The sequence below is a fragment of the Pempheris klunzingeri genome, chromosome 12 (genome assembly GCF_042242105.1).
Source record: "Pempheris klunzingeri isolate RE-2024b chromosome 12, fPemKlu1.hap1, whole genome shotgun sequence".
Taxonomy (NCBI): Eukaryota; Metazoa; Chordata; class Actinopteri; order Acropomatiformes; family Pempheridae; genus Pempheris; species Pempheris klunzingeri.
The window spans coordinates 24664442-24690103 of record NC_092023.1 but is presented as its reverse complement, the minus strand read 5'-3'; the positions used below and the strand labels follow the sequence as shown (position 1 = coordinate 24690103).

The 25662-nt window shown below is 43.7% G+C and overlaps 1 protein-coding gene across 2 annotated transcripts in view; it reads left to right on the top strand.

The window, feature by feature from the left end:
- The window catches only part of sertad2b (SERTA domain containing 2b), a 36993-nt gene that overhangs the window by 5304 nt on the left and 6027 nt on the right, over positions 1-25662 (top strand). Inside the window, exon 1 of one of the 2 annotated variants that reach the window (XM_070840932.1) lies at positions 19092-19181. The exons of the other annotated variant lie outside the window; for it this stretch is intronic. The gene's annotated coding sequence lies outside the window, so the exon portion shown is untranslated. Of the gene's footprint in view, positions 1-19091; positions 19182-25662 lie in introns of those variants that run through there. 2 annotated transcript variants of the gene reach the window in all.

Here is a 25662-nt window from a genome sequence, read left to right as displayed (position 1 = left end):
TTCTTTTTCTGTCTCACATTGTGATTGTATGTGTGTGTGTGTGTGTGTGTGTGTGTGTGTCACCTCATCCAACTTTACTTAAAAGATCAACTATAATGCATATGTGGAAAGACTGAGACGTTTTACCGTGCAGCCAGCAGGCCACATAAAGCACTGAAAGCTCTGGACACAGGAAAGGTACAAAGGCTGGATCTTATTGATCCCTATTTTTTAAAACTGGCAGCTGATTTTATTGCAGAGCCACTGACATGTATTTGTAACCTGATAGTGGCAAACAAGAAAATCTTTAAGATTTGGAAATCTGCTTTTGTTCCCCCTTTGTTAAAACGATTGTAAGCAACCACAGGCTGATTTCAAAATTGTTGGTATTGTCCAAGATCCTTGAAGGGTTGATTAGTGAGCAGCTCAAGCTTCAAATGACACTTTATCCACATTTCAGTCATTTCAATCATAGCACTATTATGGCAGCTTTGAAGGTGGTAAATGACTTTTCCTCCGCGCTTGATAAAAAACAACATTGTGCATTTAGTTTCATTGGTTGTTCTGAGGCGTTTGACACAGTTCTCCAGCTACCTCATTGCTTCAGATATGATGGTCATTGCTCTGATGAGCTGTCTGTGTAACGGTGTCCTGTGCCCTGTGCTTACCTACTTCTTTTTAGCGTTTACATAAATGATCTGGGTGAAGATGTGACAGATGGCTGTGTTCGTTCTTATGCAGATGATACTGTTACTTACTGCTGTGCATCAACCCTTGGTGAAGCTGTTGACAAAGTTTGCAAAGCACTTTTAATGTTGTCCAGAACACCATGTCTCACCTGAAACATGTTCTCAATGTTGCTAAGACCAAGCACGTTGTTTTCTAACACCAACAGTAGGCCACAGAATATCCGATCAGTCGTCACTCCTGAGGGAAAGGTCACTGAGAAGGTTAACCACTATAAATACCCGGGCATTTTGATTGATGACTACCTTACTTTTAAGCCACATTTCCAGTGTTTTTTTGCAACAAAACCAGGGTCCACCTCCTAGCTTTCTCCAAGGCCTTCAATCGCGTCACAAGGCCTTCATCAGCAAAGAGTTTACTCAGTTGTGGCGTGAATCTGTTGACATGCAAGCTCAGTCGTTGATTTCATCCATTTCGATATTCATTAAATTTTATCGGCCTTTCTGCCTGTGTTGGTTTAAGAAGTATCATGATATGGTTGAAAGCTATGCAAAAAGCGAATAAGTGCACCTTGAGTTATTTTGCTAAATCCTTAAAATTGTTTTTGTATGTATATGTTTTATTTCTTTTTATGAAACTCTTGTACCACTGCTGATAACAGCCCACAAACTGGTTGTTTTAATCATTATTTTATATATTTTCATTTAACCATTGAGTTACAGTTTTGTTTTAATTATAAAATAAGTATTTTCATAGATTTACAGCGGTGCTTTAAAAACTGAAAACACTGTTAAAAATCTGTTAATTGAGGAAACCTTTCAGCTCCTACGAGAGGCCTCATATTATAATCATGATTATTACATTACAGCAGTACTTACAGTATGATATGCATCACAATGCACTTAGCATCTAATGACCGTGAGAGTAATGTGCTACATTCATACATCCCGAAGAGACAACACTACACAAGTATAGATCTGAGGCACATATACTGTACATGCAGAACACACACACACACACACACACACACACACACACACACACACACACACACACACACACACAGTGGGATCGGATGTCAGAGGAGCTGCGTTTGCAGAGCAGGCCTCTTAACGAGAGCCAAAGGAACAGAATATTAATAATAGATAGGCCAGCATTCAGAGAGAGGACAGATAGATAGATGGTAAATGGTCTTTATTTGTATAGCGCCCTTCTAGTCCTTTCGACCACTGAAGCATCCTCATTCACCCATTCACACATCATTCATTTAGGAGGAATCACATTCACACATTCACACACTGAAACCACACTGAGCAAGTTGGGGTTCAGTGTCTTGCGCAAGGACACTGCTGACTCATAGCTAGGATCGAACCAGCAACCTTCCGATCGAGGGACGACCCACTCTACCTCTGATGGATGGATGGATACCAAAACTAGGTGTTAGGTTAAAGAAAAGATGATGGGTTTGGGTTATCATAAGCACGTAACTTCTCTTTGTCTCTCTTCATAATATGTCACCTGACTTCAGCTTTGAGTGATAACAGCCTCCTGAAGCTACTAGTCAGCGTCATGGGCCCCCGCTAGCCCATTTATTTATGAATTGTTTGATGATAACGCCTGTTCAAAAGCCTGATCAGAGTGAGGTCGGGTGATGTGGTTAAAAGCTACAGACCTGAACACAGAGCCTTAAAGACATTTTGGTGGAGTCAAGGTGGACATTTTTGCCGTGCATGTTGGGAAAATGACATCCTCTGAGTATTTTGTGGAGAAACTAAGTCTCTCTCTCTCTCACACACACACACACACACACACACACACACAGATGTTATCATGTTACCTCCCTCAGCACAGTGACTCAGTGCTCCACTACCTGTATCATAGCCCATGTTACACCATGTACACTGTTGGAATACCCCCTCCCACACACCCTCCCTCCCACTCTGTAAGTGTGCAGCTGACAGTGAAAATAGGCTGTTCACTGCTCAACACATTGTTGTAGACACAGAGCAGTTCAACATTAGAACCGTCGTGCTGTATTAATAGTAGTGTGTTTTACAGTTTGTGTGTGTTCAGTGACTGGTCTACTTTAATGTCACTCCCAGTTTTTAGACGTCACAAACATCTGGACTGTTGCCTGTTAAATGGAAAAGATGGGAGACAAGTGGCTCCTGAATTCTGATCTTACCATGTAAATGCCTTCAGACGAGTGTCCTGCACAATGATTGGTGCAATATGCAATTACAATACAACAAATACAATACAACGCAGAATTTCTTTTTTTTGGACTATTTTGGAAAAAGTGATGACCAACATCATCATAATTGTTATTTGCTAGATTCATGTAAATGCAGAAAATAGTATTCAGTCGTAACCAGGTGTCCTGTCACCTCTAAGCCTCCATCTTTGGTGGCAGCAGCACTCCATAGGACTGTGAGCAGAGCAATTTTTATTGAGGAAAAGGTACAAAATGCAGTCTAACTCAATTATTTAAATTCTATCTATTCTTTGACCAATGCATGTTCTAATGAACATATTTTATAACTGTCCGTAACTGAACTTTTTTTCTTGCACACAGCAACATTATGTCTGTTGAGTTAGGCTATAAATTCATCTTGCCTGCACCTCTTGTTCTGCAGTGCACGCTGTGTGCAAAGCTTCTCTGTCTTTAGAACATTTTGTTACTCATTCAATCCCTATCTGCAGAGGCGTGGACTAGGATATTAAATGTATGTTGACTGAGATATTGAAAGTGTGTTGCTTGCTTAAATAGCAGATATTGAAAATGTGCACTAATCTTGTGTACACACATAAAAGTGTGTACAAAGTTGATATTCAGGACAGTGTGAACTCCCACCAGCCTGTACAGTATTTCGGGATTAGGGATTGTAGTGCTCACACTGAAAATGGCAAATGTTGAATGAGTGAGGGAGTGTTAGCAGGCCAGCCCTGATATTGGGATATTTGGCTTGCAGCCACTGTATGATTATGGCCTAATGATTATATACTTTGTTATACAGTGCTGTGTCAGCTTGGCAGCCATTCAAGTGGCTGATATCTGTGTCAGTGATGCAGAGTAGCATTTGGGGAGATTACTGTTTGGGTCTCTGACTGAATGATGATGTGTGTAAAACCATAATTTGGGCAAGTAGTGTGTGCTCGGGACAGAAAAGTCACACACTATTCCATGTTACACACAGCTGGTCATGTGTGCACATACATAACACAGACAAAACTGTTGACATATTGACCTCAGGTTGCCGCTCCATGAGGAAAAGGTTTCATTCGGCTTCATGTTGCATTGCTCCTACACAGACCGTGAGCCCCCAACCAAGGGGTCGGGATCGACTGAGAGGTCTCACTAAAAATCTGAGGGCTCACTAGAGAGGCTCAGAGGTAGAGTGGCTCGTTCATCAAGTGAAAGATCGTGGTTCGATCTCTGGCTCCTGTAAGCCAGCATGTCGAAGTGTCCTTGGGCAAGACACTGAGCCCCCACTTGCTCCTGAAGCATGGCTTCAGTGTGTGAATGAGTATGAAAGAATAGTCTCCTCCAAATTAGATCCCTCCTGTATAAATGATGTGTGAATGGGTGAATGAGGATGTCATGTCAAGCGCTTTGAGTAGTTGAAATAACTAGAAAGGTGCTATACAAATACAGACCATTTACCATTCCTTGGGCAAGACACTGAACCCCCACTTGCTCCTGAAGCAGCTTCAGTGTGTGGAAGAATAGTCTTCCTCCTGTATGAATGATGTGTGAATGGGTGAATGAGGATGTGATGTAAAAGCGCTTTGAGTGGTCGAAATGACTAGAAAGGTGCTGTACAAATACAGATTATTTACCATAATAAGATTAGAGAGAAGTGAGTGCTTTTTCTTGCTCTTCCCTGATCAGTGTATGATCGACCTGCTCACATGTGCAACCTGTGACGAGGAGTCGCAGCATCGCGTAGCTATAAATCACAATTCAAAAAGGTTATGAATCACTGCTGTGCTGTCTACCACACTGTGTGTCTGCACTTTGATTTTTCGGTAATACTGTAGATTGGGCTCTGCACACCTGTGAGTGTGAGTGTGTGTGTGTGTGTGTGTGTGTCTTGGCAGGCTTGTTCCACCGCGGATTTTTCTGTTTAATAATTAATGGGGAAGACAGTAAACACACCCCTCTGCCATGTACGGGCTGTGTTTGTGTGTGTGTGTGTGTGTGGTCAGGTGTTTGTGTCTGTCGTATTGTGTTTCTTCCTGTTTACTGAGACAGACGCTGGGACAGTTTTCAGGGCCGGGCTGGGCTGCCTCTGAGGGATTTGGTTAAGGCTGCTGTAGACGAGACTGGGACGTGGACTGGGACTGTGTTGGACTGGGCTGAGCTGGAGCAGCCGGCTCTGGTTTAGCCATGGCCATTAAGGACTAGCCTGAGCTCAGGTGAACTGGACTGGGCTGGACCGGTCTGGTCTGTTAGTAGACTGATGTTTGAGCCGCAGGATCGGACCAGATGAGTGTGGACTGGATTCAGCTCAGATCATTTTTTCCCAGTTTCCCATCATATGTGCTGTTATTCTCCTGGAGTGTGCTGTTATGTTTCTCTTATGCTCACATTCTCAGGTTTTCCATGTTGTCTTGTTTCCAGAAGATCTCACTCCATTCCACTTTCCTTCTATTTGTTTGTTTGAGCAGTTTGGGCTGAAAACGCTTGGAAACATTTTTCTTACAGGTTTGGTTTGGCTCTCGATCACTGCGCTGGAGTAGAGAGTTGAACTAAATATTTTGTAGTCCGGTTTGTCTTTCCCCCTCCAGTCATTGCCCCGCTTTGACTGCTTTCCCCCTGACTTTATAAAGACAAGCTTCATTTTTGTGCACAATAGCCGCTCCAGTTTAGTCCTTCCGCTCGAGCTGTCCCCTAAAATCAGCTGCTGGACCTCTGTGTTAGTGTGTTCATGCTTTGGACATTGCAGCAACAAATGAAAATGGGATATAGAAACAAGGAACCTTTGTTGGCACAGTATGTTCTCTACAGGTGTATAGAACCATATGCCACCAAGAATCGATTTGATTTATTATTAATAATTTCTAGGGTGAACACTGGGGGCCTACAGCACCTTTTTTGCCCCAAAGCCCCCAAGAATGTGACTCCAGCCCTGGCCAAAATACTTCCAACAGATAATCACAACCCACGGATTTCTCTGAGACTTTTATTTTGACAGAATGTACAGCGCTGGTTGGATCGTACCCACTTAAGCTGAGGCTCTTTCTGTGACACCGTTCAGACCACTATCTGATTACAACTAACTGTAACAAAGGGAACAGGTTATCTGAGGTCAAAAGCATTTTTCAGAACTTTGCAAAACTCAAAAGAAGAAGCAGGTTTTGGGAAAGTAAATAGTTACAGTAGTCAGAGGACTTCATCACTAAATAAGTCCTGGAATGCAGCGGCCATCACACACTGATGATATATACCAGAGGATCTCGGGGGGCAGTTTAAGCGCACACACGGCCATTCAAGCTTCCTGAGCTGTGGCTTGCTACAGGCTACTTACATAATTTAAAGTAACAATTGAGCTCTGTTTTAGTGCTCGGCTTTTATGTATGCATGTGAATGTGTGTGTGTGTGTGTGTATGTGAGCGCCACAAACACAAACGCTGCATTTACTCTCTGCTTTGTGTCGACTTCTCTTTTGGAGCAACACATGTTCATCTGTTTTTACCCCAAATATGTTTTTTTTTTTCATGCAGAGCAGAGTGTGGACAAAGGACTGGGTGTCTAGAGAGGGTGCTTGGGAGGGGAGATGGCGATGATGGGTGATGGGTGGGGGACTGGAGGAAGGGATGATGGGTGGGAGTCTGCAGGAGACGGCAGGCTGTGTTTATGGATGTGAGTTTGGGGGGCAAAGGTGGGGGCACTAGTGTGTGTGTGTGTGTGTGCATTCATCTGCATATCTGTCTGCATGTGTCTAAGACCATGCATATACTCATCTGCAAGCGAACCCGTCTGTGTGAGCGCATTGCCTGCCCGTTCATAGGCTTGTGTGTGTGTGTGTGTGTGTGTGTTCTTTTGTTTTGCTCTGGGTTGCTGGGTGATGGGACCAGCTGGGAGGGCTGAAGCCATTCACTTCCCTTCTGCTACCCTGAAGGCAGCCAGCAGGGAGGGAGGGAGAGAGGGAGAGAGGGGGTCGAAAGAATGAAATAGAGGAGAAAAGCGAGGCAGAGGTGGAGCGGGGGTGTTTATGTTTCCTCGCAAAGAGATAGAGAGGGAGCAATCACATGAAACAGAAAGAGACTGGCAGCGAAAGCGGAGAGGTGAGGAAGTTTTGAACGCATCTCTGAGTGAATGAAGAGATTCATGAAGGAAAGCAGGGGGGGGGGGCTGAGGGAGGGAAAGTGTGTCAGGCTGAATCGTGATAGAGCAGCGGAGCTGACTCAGCCAGTCTGGTGAGGCGTGGGAGGGCAGCAGCAGGGGAAGAAGTAATAGATTACTGTGCATGTAACTAGATTACTAGAATCAGATTACTTTTTGTATATCAATATAAAAACATTTGCATATAAATTGATGAAAGCCGATAACAGCTCTGCTACTTAATAACATCAAGCAGGATTAGAAGAATGTGACTGCAGCAAAGGATTGTGACTGAGAAATGATTATTCTGCAGTCCTCTGTGACAACAAAAGTAGAGAAAGCGATCTGATAACTGTAAGCTGATAGGCTGCACTCTGTCACACTGACAACTGTGCAATTAAAGTGAGACTGGGTAACTTCTGCTGAACTCAGTGGCCACAAACTGACGATTTAGAATAATGATGAATGTTAAAACATAGTGCAGCAGCAGCACAAGCGGAGAGGGGGGGTGGGCACCAAGTCAACCAGGTGTACTGCAGGACGGAGCTCAAGTTCACTAACATCAGCCTCAATTAGCTACCAGTCGTACCAGACCAAGCTCAGACGAAGCAACAGTACAGTTACGTAATCTCATAACCTCAGAACCTCAGGTGTGTTTTCATAGTGAGCCTGAAGAAAACACTTGAAACGGTGCTCGTCAAACTCATGTGTGGCGACACTGGAGACAATGTGATCTAAATATAACATGTTAGAGGAATCAAAATGGGCACAGATAGCACACTCAAAGGTACAGGAACAGCACATACATAGATGAAGTCCAACAGACTCATAAGGGGCCCTGACTGTGCCCCCTGAAGTCTGAACTGAAGGTACATAAGAAAAGAGCTTACATGATCAGTCAAGCAATCTATTAGTCTGTCCTTTATAAGTGGAGTAATTAGCTAAGAAACTAGCGACCAAACATTCTCTGGCTCCAGGATTTTAGATGTGAGGATTTGCTGCTTCTCTCTTTTTTCAAAGAGAAAAAGAAATTCTGATGAACATTTTTCAATTTGTATTCTGACACGTAGACTTGACACAAAAAGATCAAATAATGATAATCACCAAATTAGTCAGTATCGAAAAGAATCATGAATTGCATCCTTTTTGGACACAGATCTAGAAGAAAATGACCGATTTTATAGCTTTGATCTCGAACCTCCACGAGGGATTTAATACAACCTGTGTATTGGCCCACTACTGCAGCAGCTCCGGCCCACACATGCTGTGGTGGTGAAGTCCTGTGTGGTGGATGTGATGGAGCTGGTCACCAGATGTGCAAAAGTTCAGCTATGCTTCACGCCTGTGGCATCTGATGAAAATGAATGAATGAAATATGGAAGGATTATCTCAGGAAAAACTGGGTGTTGGTTATGGTCCTGGTATTGTGATTTTTGTCTAAACACAAAACCGGTCCAGCAGCGGTGCTGAAGGGAAGCCAGTGAGGGATCATGTCTTTATTGCTACACTGCTGACTCCTGCTGGTTGTTCTTGTTTAAACTGCCTCTCTGTGTCTACGCACTTCCTCGACCAAGAGCGGTGAATGAATAAATGAATAAATGAATAAATGAATAAATGAAGATGAAGATTCAGTCACGTTCGGTAACTAGTTGTGTTTTTGAAGATACAAACGTCGGGATCCAAAAATATACTTGCAAAAAATGCGTTCTTGGTGTTGCGGTGTGTGTTTCACACAGGAAAAATAATGGAAGTAGTTCTATGAGGAATGAAAACATACAGCTGAGATTTCAGATAAGAGGCGATGTTAGATAAGAAATGTTCTTTAAACGGCGGTCTGGAGGGTCATAATCCATTGTGTTTCTGTTTGGGAGATGTGAATGGGTCATGGACCTCTGTCTTCCACTCCAAGCTGACCTCTAATGATGCTTTTCAATCTGTCACACTGTTTTCTTGCCTTCTGTCTATCATTTCCCGTCTGATGTCCATTGTTCTGGCTGTATCCACGACAAAAACAGAGCAGAAAAGCAACACCAGCGGGGAAAAACATCTCTCGGTGGATGTCGAGGATGGAAAAGAGGGAGAGCCTAGCAAACTGGAGCTGCCGAAGGGTGGAAAAACTGAGAAAAGAAAGATGGATAACCAGCTAAACTGTAGTTGCTGGCTGCTAGTCTCTAAAGCTGAACCTCTGTGGCTGCCGTGACTTTTGAGTCGGCTCGCTTTCTGTGGAAGATTAATGACCTTCCTGTTTTCAGCTCCCTCCACAGAGTTCTCGCTGCAGCTCCGTTTTTGACTTGAAGGCACCTTAAAAAAACCGCTGCAGACTTTATTGTCAGAGGCAAGGCTGGGCGAAAAGGTATGCAGAAGGGAGGAATGTAATGATACAAGAGTGAGCACAAGTCTGTAACGAGCTATTATTAATCTCTCTTCTGCTATGACTGTACGCCTTTGCTGCTAACACCACCGCCATCACTTCCAGTAATACTACCACCACTATTACTTCCTCTCCTACAACAACCATCATCACTGCATTCACGGCCCATTCAGACGACTCAGAATGGAGCCGGCAAGTTGCAGACAAACAGAAAAATATATCCGATTGTGGGAACTGAATTCTCAGTTTTCTCAGAAAATGTGTTTTTGTTGAATTTTCCCCAGTGGACAGAGGTATCTGTGTCCCATCTACTGTGAGACTATTGGTGAGTTGTCCCGCTGGAATGTGTCACACTCACCAGTTTGCTATGGATGGGTACACGCGCGCACACACACACACACACACACACACACATTAAAGAGTTGGAGTAAACCTTTTCACACAGCCGCAGGCCAAAAGCCATTAAAACATACAACAGAGGACTGTACTGTATGTCTAAAATGGTTATTTCAGTGTCTCATAATGTCTTGACCAGCTTAACTGATTGCCACAACATGTACTCAACTTTAAAAACAGTGACTGCTTTCAAGTCAAACCGTCGTCTAATATGATTTGGATGCATAACCCCTTGCTTGTTTTTTAACATTTTGTACTCTGACTAACGCTCTCTGATAAACAAGACGCCCGCAAAGTCGGCGAAGAGACTTATGAAACAAGGTAAAAGGAGAAAAGTTCTCAAATGGAAGAGAGGCAGAGCAAGAGAGAGAGAGAGAGAGAAAGAGAGAAAGAGAACAACAACTTCTTTCCTGTAAGTCACCTGACACTGGAGGCGTCACACAGCCATGAGTAAACACACCTCCCTCCCGCGCTCTCTCTCTCTCTCTCTGTCTGTCTGGGTCTCTCGCCCATGTTCTCAGCACAGACACAAGCCCTGTTCTTGCGAGATGAAAAGTTTTGTTTGGGGCGCCCTGACTAGTTTTTATTTATAACACCTATCGCCCTAAATTCTTCAATCTATGCACAGATGTAAGAGGTTTCTTTGGCTAAGGAAAATAAAGAATCACGAAACCCTTCAATTTCTTACATTGTGGTAAATCTAAAGGATTTTTATGGGAGAAGACAGTTGTTATTCTATAATTTAATGTTGTTGACAAGTCTATGAAAAGACCTAAATCAACCGTGTGTTAGAGTGACATCATTACCATCATTGTTGATAATAAGAAAACTGAGTGTTGACAGACTTACATTTTAAATATACCGAGAGTAAAACGCTGTCTTTTTCTTTCTCTTTGCCACATATGTCTCACTCCTTAGTCCATACAACAGCGTCTCCAGGATCAGTAAACACAGATTTCACTGTCTGTCAGACACACAGACACACATCCAGACATGCAAACATGCGCACGCCCACACACACACACACACACACACATTACCAGACATACCCCACTCTAATCTGATCTAATCTCTCTCATCACATATATATATATTATAACTGCTTTATATTATTACCTATATGTCTATGCATTTAACCAATACTGTTTTCATTCTAAGAACAATATGTCAAATATGCCAAAAATCCCTTTTCACAGACACTGAAAGAAACACTTTCCGAGAAAGACTTTCCAAAGTCAGTGTGGGTGCTGCTGTGGTACATGTGCCAGCCTAAAAATTATTTTCTGGCACAGTAAGGACTTTTAATGATGCAGTATGACGAGAAAAGAAATAACAAATTGTGCAAAATCAAACTGCTGTTGATGTGCCGTTATGATTCTGCTTTCACAGCAACCTGAGATGTATTGATTTAATGACACTCATGACAAATGGGGGAGCTGTGAAATCACGGGTTTATCTATGACATACCCTCAGCTATCCAATCACAGCTGAGCAGGGACTCATGCACCACTGCACAACTTTCCCAAGCGCATACTGTTGCATGCGGGGGCATATTTGGAGCGGCGAATAAAACTGAGTGAAACTGATTTTGAGTTCACTGCTGCTATAATTCAATTCAAGCCAGTGTGACATTGTTTTGATCACAAACTATCCATTTTGGAGCTGTGGCTGCTGATAATGTTTTTGAGGCCATTTATCGTAAGATAATTAATGATCTCACGTTCTCTGAGACAGACTGTTCACAGTTTAGATAAACAATTATCCCAAAGATAATAGGAATGAGTCGATAATCAAACCAGCTTATCCTGAGACACATTTAAGTCCTCATCATGCTGATAATCCAGCCAAATATCTTTATTAAGTGAAGACAAAACTGTAATTAAACCATAATTCTGTCAGGGGCTCAGAAACATCTGAAAAAGCACTTTTGTGTTTGTAATATCGTTAAGCCTAAGTCGTGCCCACGAGGCAGCAGCGTGATATCTCGGTATGGCAGGATCATTAAGGATGCTTTTACATGTAACCTGTGTGCTTCGGTTGAAATGAACATTAGTATGTTTGCCCAGTTCCTTTGGGTTGGTGATGAAGTAGCAAGGTGGTAAGGACCCTTCCAGCCTCCACCTCCGAGTTACTGTCCGTCCATCTGCTGATTGTGAATCGTTCTTATAATCAATCAGTACGAGTGACTTATATTTATGGAAATCATTTGGTAGCCATGGTAACGCACGCACCTCCAAATCTTAGGCCATGGTTCTCTGCTGGAAAACAATTGATTGGTTGTGAGTGAGATGCTGGCCCCAAGCGAGGGAGATCAAGTATCTTCTTCACGAGTGAGGGGAACATGGAGAGTGAGACGGACACACGGGGGGGTGCGGTGTCAGCAGTAATGCAGGAACTGCACCAGACTGAAGGCTCTTGATTTACCCATCAATCTACGTTCCAACCCTCACCTGTGGTCATTAGCTCTGCACGGTGACCGAGAGAACAAGGTTGCAGGTGCCAGTGGCCAAAATGGGTGTTCTCTGTGGGGTAGCTTCGGAGATAGGGTGACGAGCTCAGAGTAGAGCTGCTGCTCCTGCACATGGAGTGAAGGCAGTTGTGGGGGTTCAGACGTGAAGTCAAGATGCCTCCTGGGCGCCTCCCCTTGGAGGTCTTCCGGGCTCGTCCAACTGGGAGGAAATCCTGGGGCAGACCCAGCACACTGGGTAGCGATTATGTATCTCATCTGGCCTGGGAATGCCTCGGGATCCCCCAGGAGGAGCTGGAATGTATTGCTCAGGAGAAGTACAACTGGAGAGCACCGTTTAGTCCGCTGCCACCATGACCGATCCGCAGAGTAGTGGAAGAAAATGGATGGATGAATGGGTGGAAAGATGGATGGATGGATGGATGGATGGGTAACGCACATGCACAGAAGCACAGAGATTTTCTCTGATCAATCAGACCGTCAGAAGCAGTTCAAACTGCAGTGTGCTGTGTTTGTGTCCCACAAACAGCATCATGCTGCATGTACTTTGACAGTTCTTTAAATCCCTTAAAAAGTGATGGAGTCATCCCACCACAGCCTCCCCAGGGAATATTACTGTACAAGATGCCTCTTTTTCGTCCTGTCACTGCCTATTTCCCATGACTCATAACATGTGCATTGCAATAATTCTAATAATGCTCAGTTATATCAGTTATATCTTGGTGAGCTCTTTGTGACACCAGAGAACATGTACACAAGTGCTGCAGAAACTACTACTACTACTACTACTACTACTACTACTGTTATTTTGTCTTAAATGAATGAAAAGAATGGGAGCGTGACAGAAACATTGGGAGCGAGAAAGTGGGATAGTGTGCAGCAAATGTCTCCATTCAGTTGTGTTGTTTTTTCCTGCAGCACTGCTACCTGCAGCTATGTTGACTGTTAGAATTAGAAGAAGATAAGATATTTTGCAAACCGTAGCAGATTTCTTTAAATGTTTTTTCTTAGTTTGAGGTTTGATTTCCATTATGCACTCCTCACTTAGTCCTTAGAAAGTACATTTATATTAAACAAGACAAACAGTTCTTGTAAGGAAATAGCAGCAAAAGTGAATGCTCTTCTGAATCTACATTTTTTTAAATTCATATTTGCCCATATAACGTACACTGAGAGAAGCTGCTTGAGTGCCACAGCAGGACGGGTGTAAACACTAAGATCACCAACATTACAAGAAGCCACCAGTGTGAAGGGACTGAGTCTGGGCGCCATGACTACATTTTGGGAGCACATTTGACTAAAATGGCATCCCTGCAGGAGGCCGACTTGCTTTGCTTACTTGTACTTCCCCTTTTGAAGTGCATGAGTCAAGGCTCTTAACGAGTGTTTGAAGTCTCCGTATAATGAAAAGAAAGGAAGACGGCGCGATGAGCAGGGGTGCAGACGAGTGGAGAGATTCCACTTCACTCTGTGCGGCTGGACAGTGTGGCTGGTTGGAACAATGAAATAGTATAAAATAATTAAAACAAATAATTGTGGATACAAGATGCTGTATCAAGGATAAACCAGTGTGTGTGTGTGTGTGTGTGTGTGTGTGTGTGTGTGTTTGAGGCAGGAGCTGTGTGGGGCCGAGAGGGGGAATGATGGACACTAATAAAGAGACTGGTAAAGAGACAAAGAGAGAGAACAGGAGGAGGTAGAGACAAAGAGTGAGGGAGAGAGAATGGGAAAGAAAGCAGATGGGTGTTTTTGGTGTGGAGCCCTTCCCCTCCCTCCCTCCCTCTCTCTCCCCCTCTCCCTCTTTCTTTCCATGTTGGGCTGATGTGCCACACCCATGTCTAATAACATTAATAATATTCTCTGATCCTTTTCACACATCCTTCCCAAATCTGCTGGCACACACAGATGTTTCTGCTGGTTCCCACCGACGATTTTTAAGCCACATTTTGAATGTTTTTGTTTTTATGACCAAGTTGCTTCGCAATACTCACTCAAAGATTGAAATTTTTTTTTAGCTTCTCTATGATTTTATAGTTTCCAAATGTGATGCAACTTGTGAGCACTTTTCCACTTCCACAAATCTAGAAGGAAATATTTTTGGCATCAGATTGAGGTCATCTGTGTAATAGTAATCCATATAATAATCCATGCCCCCAGTTTGCAACACAGGCTTTCTGTTAAACATTTGGGGTCAAGATAACTCGGCTGACATCCTCAGAGGTACTTGGTCAGACTTGCTGAAGCTCGTCCAGACCCACAGAACACATTGCATAAGTGCCTCCCAACCTGTTTGGCTTGGAACACATGAAAGCGAAGCAGTCTCAACCTGCGACCTCTTGACCGAGGCTGGATGCAGGGCGGCTGTGTCTCAGGAGGTAGAACGGATCACTAGCCGGTTCGATCCCCAGCTCCTCCTGTCCTTGGGCAAGATACTGAGCCCCAGATTGCCCCTGAAGGTGTGTGAATATGTGTGCGAATAGCATTAGAGTGGATCCCGATGAGCTAGTTGGCACCTTGCATGGCAGCCTCTGCCTTCGGTGTTTGGACGTGTGCGTGAAAGGGTGAATGGCGCGTAGTGTAAAGTGCTTTGAGCGGCCAAAAGACTGGAAAGGCACTTTGAGATTCATCACTTTCATTTCATCACATAATTTGTGATTAGCATTAATATGTATTAGTCCTCATTTCCTATTCTTTTAATCATCTTGAGATTTAATCATCTTGATTCTGACCCCCAGATTGGGAGCTGTTTTCAGCAGCTGAGCAGGTGGAGGAAGCTAACCAGAAAATTGGTGGACACTCCATAACAGCTAATGATAAAGCTTATTGAGGTTAACTGGTCATAGCTGTTTAATATTGAGCATGGAGTCGATCTTTCCTCAGGACTAGTTAAGGTGCTGGACATTCAGAGTAAGGATGTTTATGCTTTGACTGGTCCTGACTTCTTTCAGAGATCTTGAGGATGTTTTTAGGAAAAAGGCTACAGTTATGTGCTTCACTGATTGTCCCTCTTGTGTAATAAGGCAATATTGTATATTATGTGTGTCTGACCATGCTGTGAGATAAACAAGCAGCAAGAGCAGAAGTAATAGTTGCAGATGTAGTCTAAGTGCATAGCTGAAGTAGTCATGTTTGTAGTAGTATCAGAAGTATTTATACAAGGTGTCTTTACTGCAGTAGTAATACTTATGGTGTGAGTCAACATTGCAGTAGCAGAAGCAGAAAACTACTATTTACGTGTTATTGCATCTATGAAGTCCATCATAGAATCAGTGACACACTGCTAGTAGTGTGTGGTGGTTCTTTTTTATTACTATGACAAATGCGTAATAGAGGACATAATCAATACCTTGTTCACGTAAACCAAACGGGTGAGCAACACGCAGACACACGAATGTCTGAATCATTTATTCCGGCAGTGTGTGTGTCATCCTGACGTTCTGCTCATGTCTGTGTGAATTTATAGACCCTGGCGATATAAAAATGCCCTTTGTGTTGTCGCGGCGAGTATAAATGGAACACGATGGTCAGCGAACTAGTTCTGGTGACAGTCCTAATCCTAAGCGTTACCACCCAAAGGTGCAACACGGTGCTGGATGGAAGCAACATGTAGCCCTGTGCCCTTGGCCGGAGTGATGAGTGGGACCAGTGAATTCACCATGAGTCAGGTTCACACTCATAGTGACACACACACAGCTTGATACATGCACAGAGAAGCGGAGACAAAGAGATCACTATAACGGTAGCATTGACTGGTTTCTGAAGGATAGCACGCTCTTTTTTACATTACTGTAGATTATGTTAAATGTGTAGTGCATGCTAGAACACAATAATTAGCCTGTCGCTACGGTTTGAATGCACAAACTGTTGACCTTTTGCTTTGTGCTTTTGAAAATCTCCTCCTGATAGACATGAAAGAATAAAATGAATGGACAGAATGGAAGAAAACCACAGAAAAAGAGAGGCAGAGAATGAAAAATAAGGATAAAGCAGGAGCAAAAGGCGAGGAACAGGAACAGATTTTACACAGAGACGGAAATAAAAGAAGAGCGAGGGAGAAATAAATAAAGATAGATGAAGGGAGGGAGGGATGTTGTGGGTGCAGCTCTCCAGTTGGTGTTGCTATGGCCCTGCCCTCCCTGCTCACTGAGCCATTTCCTGTTTTTGACCTGAAATCTTTATTTAGAGCCATCCCTCCTCGCTGCTCTGCATTCATGAGTCAACTCGCAGTCCAGAGAGATGAACACAGGACTAAAATCAGATCTCCATTCACCACAGAGGCTACGTATGCATGCACACACAGAGCTGCCCCGGCTAACCCGCCTCTTAGCCATACTCCTGCTGAGGTTTCATTCAGCCACTGCTGTTAACATGATGCCGATAGATTGGGAGACCCGAGAATAACAGAATATTCCTGTTTTTTTTTTTTTTTATTGTTTGACCAGGAGTTTCCATAAGCTGTGCAGTCTGCCAGACTGAGCTGAGTCAGTTTAGAATTTTACAGTATGAGCCGCTTATGTGGATCAAAAAGCTTGAGGCAGAATCATAACGATACAAATGCTGTTTTAAAAAAAGAATCACTTACAGTATTGAAGTAGTCCTCTTACAGTGCTCATCTTGGGTCTTTTCATACATGACAATATATATACAATATTAAACTATGGTACCACGTGCTGTGTGCACAAAGCAAACTCATTTTCTTTCTATGAAAAACTTGTGACAAACTGCCAAAAATGTATAAAAAAATCTCTTTTACGTCACACAACCAGCTGATGGAAGTTTTTCCATCCTCAGCCAATGATGACTGAATGATGGAAGCGCTGGATTTAGTCGCAGGGGCAAAATAAATGTGCAATAAATGAGTCCACATCTGAGCCGGGTTCTGTTTGGAGGTTGCTTCCTGTTACAGGGGAGTTTTTCAGTGCTGTTGTCACCTGATGCTGCTCATATGGGGATTTTGGAATGCTTCATTTTGAATTCTTGAATCGTTGCGTCTCTCTTAGTTTAAGAGTTTGATTGATTGCTTGCTTGCATTATTGATTGATTGACTGATTGATTGACTGATTGATTAAATGGTGTTGTGCTGAAACCATGGTGACCTCTGACCAGCAAAGATGCGGTGTTGATCTGTAGCGAGCCGCGTCGACAGGGCCGACATTTTAGAGAACAGAAAGCCAAAGCAGATGGAGAAATCCATAGAAATAGAAGTGGAGAAATCTGTTGCAGCTTAGCCGTTTCTCAGCATCCACTTTTATTCAAACCCCCCCCCCTCCCCTCTGTCGGAACATAAACTGCTTCCCAAAAGACGACTGGTTTGGAGGCAGTAATGTGACCAGAGGAGGAGAGGACCAGGCCAGACCGGACACAGGTCAGAGAGAGAAGAAAGAGGCTTGGGGAGGTATTGTGACCAATTAGCACTAGCACAGCTTAGGTTCTGAAACCAAATATTGTGTTGTGCCACTTTCTGGTGTGACCAGGCCTTTACAGTGGAGAGTTTTATTTCACCATGAGGCTTAAATGCTGTTTTCCACCTGACAAGAGTGGGAGCTGATTGATGTAAGCAGTAATTCAGTCTTTTGACAGCAGCTTGATCAAAGCCTGTCCAGAGAACAGGCAGCCTGTGTGGAAAAAAAACAGGAAGACTTGTATTGTGATTGTGAACGTGCACAACTGGGTGAGTGTGCAGCGGGGGTCATCGGGGGCACAAACGGTCCAAGATGCCCATTTTCTGCCCCAGGATGCTCCACTGGTGTCTTTGTGTGCGTGGGGCAGACTCTGACGGGTTTTGTTTGAGTGTACCGGACGTCTTCCTGCCATCTGCTGCCAGGCAGCACCAACATCACCGCGCGGCCAAACAGCCCAACAGCCCGCTGCTTATTTCTGTGGCCACTCGCCATCCTCAGGTCAACACAGGAGCGAATGAATGAGTTCAAGTTCTCAGTTCTCAGTACTTGTCAAAGTGGAAAAGGCAGATTCTAAAAAAAATCTTGATTACAAAAGTACTGGTGGGCCAAGGATGTGAGCGAGGTCTGGACACAGCAGCATCTACACATGGCCTCCACTTCACAGTTTCAAAAGGTTAATATTTCATAAAGCAGTCTTATGCTGAGAGGGAGAGAGAAAAAGAGACACATTGTTACAAAACACACCGTGCGTGCGTGTGCGTGCGTGCGTGAGTGCGTGTGTGTTCGTGTGTTCGTGTGCGTGTGTGTTCGTGTGTGTGTGTGTGTGTGTGTATGGGCGGGGCTAAGTTGACGACGCCACTTCTCGGGGCAGCTGCTCGGTTTCAGCTTCTCCTGCTGCCTTCACGTGCTCCTCGTAAACCTGGCCCGCCGTAACAAAATGGATCCTTATCATGGCATCATTTACGCCGTTGATGCATCACAGATCACATCTGATGTGTAGTTTTTAATCAAAGATCAGCTTTTCTAAGCAACACCAGTCTCATACTGACTGGCATCCGCTGATTTTCTCTACTTATATTTTCTCTGTTACTCTGTGTTTAGTGCTAAGGAGGACAACTTTAAAGGAGTTTATCACCACACAGTAGTAACACACATCCAATCGACCTCTAGTTGCAGCAGCAGTTTGCTGTCCGTCCTCTTAACACACATCCTGACCTTCCACATATGGAGTTAATAACGATTTTATTAAGCAAAAAATTGACATATTTTAATCTCAAATCTGCAAACCATCGCATGCCACATTAATGTACTAACACCTTGTTTAGTTTTTGCACCAAATGACGGCGAGCGCACGTGCAGCTCCCCACGGCAGCCTGTCCGACAGCCCGTGAAGGCAGCAGCGCTCCTGTTAGCGGAGGCACTTTTCTCCTCCTATCAGCGCCATTGTGTGACACAGGCTCCGGGAGCGAGGACGGGCTGTTCTTCTGTAGCCGACAGGACTGTTTAAATACCCCCATGTTTCTCTTTCAAACTCCGGCGGACCTGGACGGGGTAAGAGCCTCTTTCTATCTTTCAAAGAGCGAAAGCCGAACACGCGGAGGAAAACACACCACGGCAGGGCAGTGTAACCTATTTGTGATGAATAATAGACGGCGGAGGGCTGGTGGTCTGTGCCGTGGGTAGAGGGCTCCGGCTGAAAAAGTTTTCCTATGAAATGGATATTATCTGCCTTCACTTGTCTCCGCCATACTTCCAGTGACCCTCTGTGTCTGTGTGCCGACGACTCAGCCTGTTTACTGAGCCGAGGCAGCGGCCGCCTCTCTCCACTGAGCCCCTCCGGAGAAAAGTGTGTCTGCTAAAGTTTCTCAGCCTAAATACACCGAGTGTGTTCCCACCATCCCCTCTCCCGCTGGCACACACCTCTACTCTCAATAAGTCAGTCATTTCAGCCGTGAGGCGATTTTCTTCTTTAAAACAGTCATTTCCAAAGAACTTCAGCTGACCTACATTTGCAGCCTATAAACAATCCTACATGTGAATGACATTCATTGACAACATAAGGCAGGGACTTTTTTTTTTTTTGGAGATTTGAATGGTTTGAACACATGTGTTGTCAACAACAGCGCACAGAAAACATGGACTTATTCACAGCAAAGCAGTCAGCCAGCACACACACACACACACACACTGTACATCTCATTTAGGCTGTGTTCACAGTGTGTGTGAGGGCTGTTCTTGTTCCTCTGTACACTGGCTGTGAAGGAGTCAAGTGTGTTTTTGCAGGAGAGCTGAAATGATGTGGTCTCCAGTGTTTGGGACAGTTTCAGCAGTGTAGCTGTTGTGGTGAATGGGAGGGGGAGTTGAAGGGGGGGTGGGTGTGTGTGTGTGTGTGTGTGTGGGGGGGTCTCTGTTTCATAACGTACACCACAGCAGCCTGCTCTTGTAATGACACCACCTCCTCTTCACTTTGTCAGTCCTGTGTTGTGACCCACGAGCTGCACGTTTGGGTCACCTTAGAGGTTCTTGCGAGCACCCACATTACAGACTCACGCAGACCGCAGAGCCCCGTTAGATCCGAGCTAAACCACCATCTGAGGAGTAGCCAGATGTGATGCAGAGTTATACAACTGCCTGCACAGGAGATGGGCAGAGTGACGGAGAGGAGAGCCCAGTTTTTGCTGAGTGGGGAAGCCTCCAGGACGTCCCCGGACTCCTAGTGTTGTCAAGACTACATTAAAAAAAACACTGATTTTAGTATCATCAAGACTACATTATAAAAACGCTGGTTTTAAATTTCACTGGAACATTTCCAATAGGAGACATGACAATAGCTAAATTCTGACCAGTGTTCACTCTGCAGTTTACTACTAAACCTCCTTAAGCAAATCAGGATAAGAATAGCGGGCCTTTAGTTTCAAGATGAACACTCTGATTTTCCCTCAGAGACCCTAAATTTTCTCCCAGCTCGCTGCTGTTATTTATCAACTCAATACATCAATATTGAGAAGGGAGGAAATGTGGACGCATTGTAAGAGAATCATCTAAAACAAAGCTCTTCGCAGGCTCTTTTAGAAGGCCTTATCATGAAAATGTATTGGACATCATGAGGTGACAGCTGCAGCACTTCTGCATTTTGCATGAACCGGGCTACTCCGTATCGCATGCCTCTAGAAGCTGAATACCTATAAGGACTAATAGTAATAAGGCTCGCAGTGCAGCAGTGAGGCTCAAGTGCAGTAATAAGGCTTGTAATGCATTCACAAGGATTATACTTAAGTAATAAGGGTGCCGCCTGCAGAAAAAAATGATGACACTTGCAGCATTGACGCTGGTGCTGCTTGAACAAGGTGAGCACTGTGGTAATAAGGAAGATACTGCTGTGATACAGTGCACGCTGCAGTAATAAGGCAGAGACTGCAGTAATAGGGAAGGTACTACTATACAGACTTATGGACGCTGTAGATTTCTGTAGCTTTTGAGGCTTTGTCACTGGAAGTGACAAGCTGTATTTTCTCCCTGAAGAGGCTCGGTGGGAAGGGTTGAGCGCTCAACGGCATGTAGACACGTCTGCTGACCTAAATCTGCTCCCTTCTTCTGCCTTTTATTTATAGACCTAACAGTGTGTGTATGTGAGAGAGAGAGAGAGAGAGAGAGAGAGAGAGAGAATTTGTACACTAATGACCCGAAGTTTGAGTTGCACATACACACTTATTGTGTATATCTGTGTCATTTTGACTTAGTACACAATCCTGTTAAAGCGACACATGGAGGAAACTCTTTGTAAAACATAGGATTGTCCCTTTAACTAACACAGTACATTTAATCCCAAAGAATAAGGCATGTAAGGACAGGCACCTGTCAGGTGTTTCCATTATGATTGACTTGTAGTGGCCATGCACAAGTTTGGGTGGAGGTTGACTGTAAATACTCAGTGACACAGAGTGACCTGTTTTACATTTTCATTTACAGCCACTCTGGTTGTTTCACTTTCTAATATTTAGTCCAGCTGGGTGCTGTCAATAAGAGCAGACTAAATATTAGAAATAAACTGGCAATAAACTGAGTTTAGTTTCAGCATGAGACAGAAAAACGGGTCTCCCAGTCAGTGGTGGTGCTGCTCTGCCCCTGACCTTTCTCCTGCACACTGCTTGTAATGTTTGTGAACTAAACTTGAGTGTATGATGATCTCCTAAACTGCTCATTTCTGACACCTTAACTTGCACTTTAAATACTGTAAATCAACTACATAAAGACATCCATTCAGATAATAATTAGGATTATTCTCAATAATGAATGCGGTGCATTTATTAAAAATCTTTCAGGCTTCAAAGGGGTCAACAGCTCTTTATCAACTGAGAGCAGCATTGATGTTTCAGTGCTTATATCCAACCTGGGGCAGCACTCACACCAGTGTCTCTTTATTAACGGGATGCTGCATGTTGCGCAGTAGCAGCTGTAATGTTTTGTAACCAGGTCTGTCATTACATAAGCGGCGGTAGTGCATTCCCTGTTTGATACCCAGCTGACCTCTGTCATGTGAGCGTTTATGATCACTATGAGGGGAAAAACGCACCCACACACACACACATCTGTGGCATGCACACACATGGACATTGTTTCCAGCCGTATGACTGTCCTCCCTGGCTGCTCTGCAGAAACATTTAGAAAAGTTTAAAAAAAAATTACGTTAGTTGAATGAATTTGCATCCGATAGGCTGTCAGAACAGAACATTTATAATAAGCAGTGCAGCCTCCATAATTCTTGATGTGTGAAGAAAACCACCAAAAATGACCACATTTTTAAACTCATAGGAGTCAAGCCATATTAAAGTTGATATTCATGATAATATTATAGTTGGCTGCAAACTTTAAGTCACTTGAGGTCAAAAAACATATTAAATGACCTTTAATATTTAATTGACATTCATCCATCATCACCAAACCTCTTACCAGCATTTCCCTATTTAAACCCCATGTGAGAACTTGAACCCTGATTGGCTTAATTAATATATATTGAAGAATTTAACAGTTTCATGTCCATGTTTTAGGTTTTTGAGTGCCACGGATAAGCCCAGTCTGGTTGGCAGCAGCTGTTGAGGAAAGACACGCACACACACACACACACACACACACACACACACACACACACACACGCTTCCTGGTTGAGGAAATTTGCCTGTTTTATTGCAGTCTTGTGCCAAAGAGTGAGTTGAACATTTTTGTGAAAAAAGGAGGTTGATGATCATTCTTAATGAGCAGGTCTAAATGTGGCGCTTGTCATACATGTGTGCAAGTGCTCAGAATGTCATAAAACCAGAATGGATATATTAGTAGACAGAGCTGTAGCAGTAGCAGCAGTAGTCATAGCAGTAACGGCAGCAGTAGAAACAGTAGTACAGTAGTAGTAGTAGCTATCGTCATGCTGTAACTGTATCTTAAGTTGTGTGTGAAGCGTAGCTGCTACTGAGTGCAGTGGGTCTGGTCAGGCGAGGACCACAGCGTACTATCTCTTCCTCTGGATTTTGTCGGGAATGTGTTTACTAGTTTTGCATTGTGTGTGTGAGAGAGAGAGAGAGAGAGACGTGCACACACACACACACACACACACACACACACACAGAGGAGTGAGCTGGACAGTGTCGTCCTCGTGTGCAGAGCTGGATGCATTACAGCGAGGTGGAACAGTGGAAGCACAGGCACGACTGTCAAGTGTGCTGCTGTGTGCCTTCATGCACATGAGAATGCTATAAAGTGAGCACACGACACAGTGCCACATTCACCTACCTGCAGCAGCGCACTGTGTAATGTGTGTCCATACTTTGAGCATCCAGAGAACCTGAAATAGCCCGATGTGGAGGTTAGGGGGAGGGGTGGATGTGCAGCTCAGGCATGGAAACCAGCGTATCCGGTTACAGGATCATAATATCACTGCAGAGTCCATCCACTAGCACTGCACTACTGCACAACACACACACACACTCACACTATAGCCAGCTCCTGGAATAATATGCTTGGCCCACATGTCTGATGTGTGTTTGCAGGCACTGTTGGCAGGCTAACACACACTGTCATGCTTGCACACACACCTGACCTCAGCTCTAAATGTATAGAATACTCATGTTTTTATCTCTTACGCTATCATTTCGTAGTTGTATGTTATATATATACATACACACACACATATGGATGTGTCTCACTCACTCTTTATGCTCTATTTTTCTTCTATTTCCTTTTTTATTTTACTTTTTTTTTAACTTTTCATGCAATTTCATCTAAACACACACTTAAGCTTTCTTTTTGAGATTCAATTTCAGATTTTGATGCTGTCTGATTGAATAACAGGCAGCTGTTATAGTTAGTCCTCATCAGTTCTCTCATAAAAGGGAGACATTTCAGAGTGAAATGTAGCTTATTGGGAATCATTCAGAGGCTGTTTGTGGTGTGGCGGTTGGTTCCTTGTTAGGTATCAGGATATTCGCTGACATTTTGGGCTGGAGGGAAAATCGGAGAAGTGTTTATTTTGAGAAAGTTCTTACTGATGTTCCGTTGGATCAGATCGCTCTGCTTGAAACAGTCATTTATGTATTGATTTTGATATGTCTGATCTGTTGCACGTCTTATTTTAATAAAACACGTTGATTAGGTTTCACAGAAGTTGATTTTAAACCATAACAAATTGCACAAAAGGCGATATTGTGCGTTGCAAACATTGAATACTTGCGACTTTCTGTCCAATTGAAAAGTAATGACTTATTGAAAAAAAGATCTATTGTGAGCTTCAGTCTAAAAATAGCAGTAATAGTACCGACCATCAGAACGGGAGGATTGTTAATTTCTACTCATAGCTGGTTGCTTGTTTGCTGTGAAGGTCTCAATAGATCTTTAGCTATATTTACCGTATGGAAAACCTTTTCAAAAAGGTACTTTTAAGACATTTCTTTGCGAGACAGTTAACAGTGGCGTGTTAAGTCACAGTGACCTTGAATGGAGACCGTGGCTCCATTTTGGATTGCAGTACTCCTCCACTGCTGTGCTTTATCAGCTCCACTCATTTATGATGTGTTTTTCTCCTCGTTGTGTGTTCATATCAGGACATGGCTCATAAGGTGTAGGATGGTTCTGGGCCTGTGAACTTTGACAGTCGGTGGAAGGAGGGGGGAGGGTTTGAGATAAAGAGCGGAGGGAGGATAAAAAAGCATAGATGGAAAAGAGGTAAAAGAGTGACTAAAGAAGAGAAGAGAAGAGGTGGAGGAGAAGGAAAGGGAAGAGGAGGATAATGAAGTGGAATGTAAGGGGTGGGGCACCTCTGGTATGTCAGCCCTGCACTGTTTGTGTGTGTGTGTGTGCGTGTGTGTGTGTGTGTGTGTGTGTGTGTGTGTGTGTGTGTCTAAACACCCTGCCATGAGTCAGTGAGTCAGACATGCGCAGCTGCTTCGGCTTTCAATCACACACCCGCAAACTGCTTTGAAACTAACTCTGTTGCTCTCTCTTTGACTCTCTCTGTTTCTGTCTCCCTCTGACACTCCGATTCGCCATTTTCCTACAGGCTGCAGAAGCAGCTGCAATGAATGCAAACTCAAGTAGTAGACAGTTAAAAGTCATATCTAAACACATCTTAAAGTGGAAATATCAAAGATTATCAGTTTAATAAGTGCCTGCTAAGTCATTATCTATCACCAAATGGTTTAACTCGATGGCGCCTATGGCCCACTGGTTGATTTGGACTATTCTTTGTGATTATGAACTGTGCGTTGAGTCGACATTCCCGGAAATATCACAAGTGGCGTCCATCTCCCAGCAGTGGTTGGTCCACCAGAGAGGGGAGGCAGAGGTGACGTAGTGTTGTCTGCGGTCTCTCTGCAAGTAAATGGTTACGGTTGCTGAACAAACAGAGTAAAGATTGATGACTGCAGAAACTTCAGAAACAAGCACAAATCCAGAAGAAAAAGTAACAGGTTTGACGTTCATATGGAGACAAACAGTCAAAACCGTCAGCGAGCATTTGGCTCTCGCCTCAAGAACGTCTGTTACT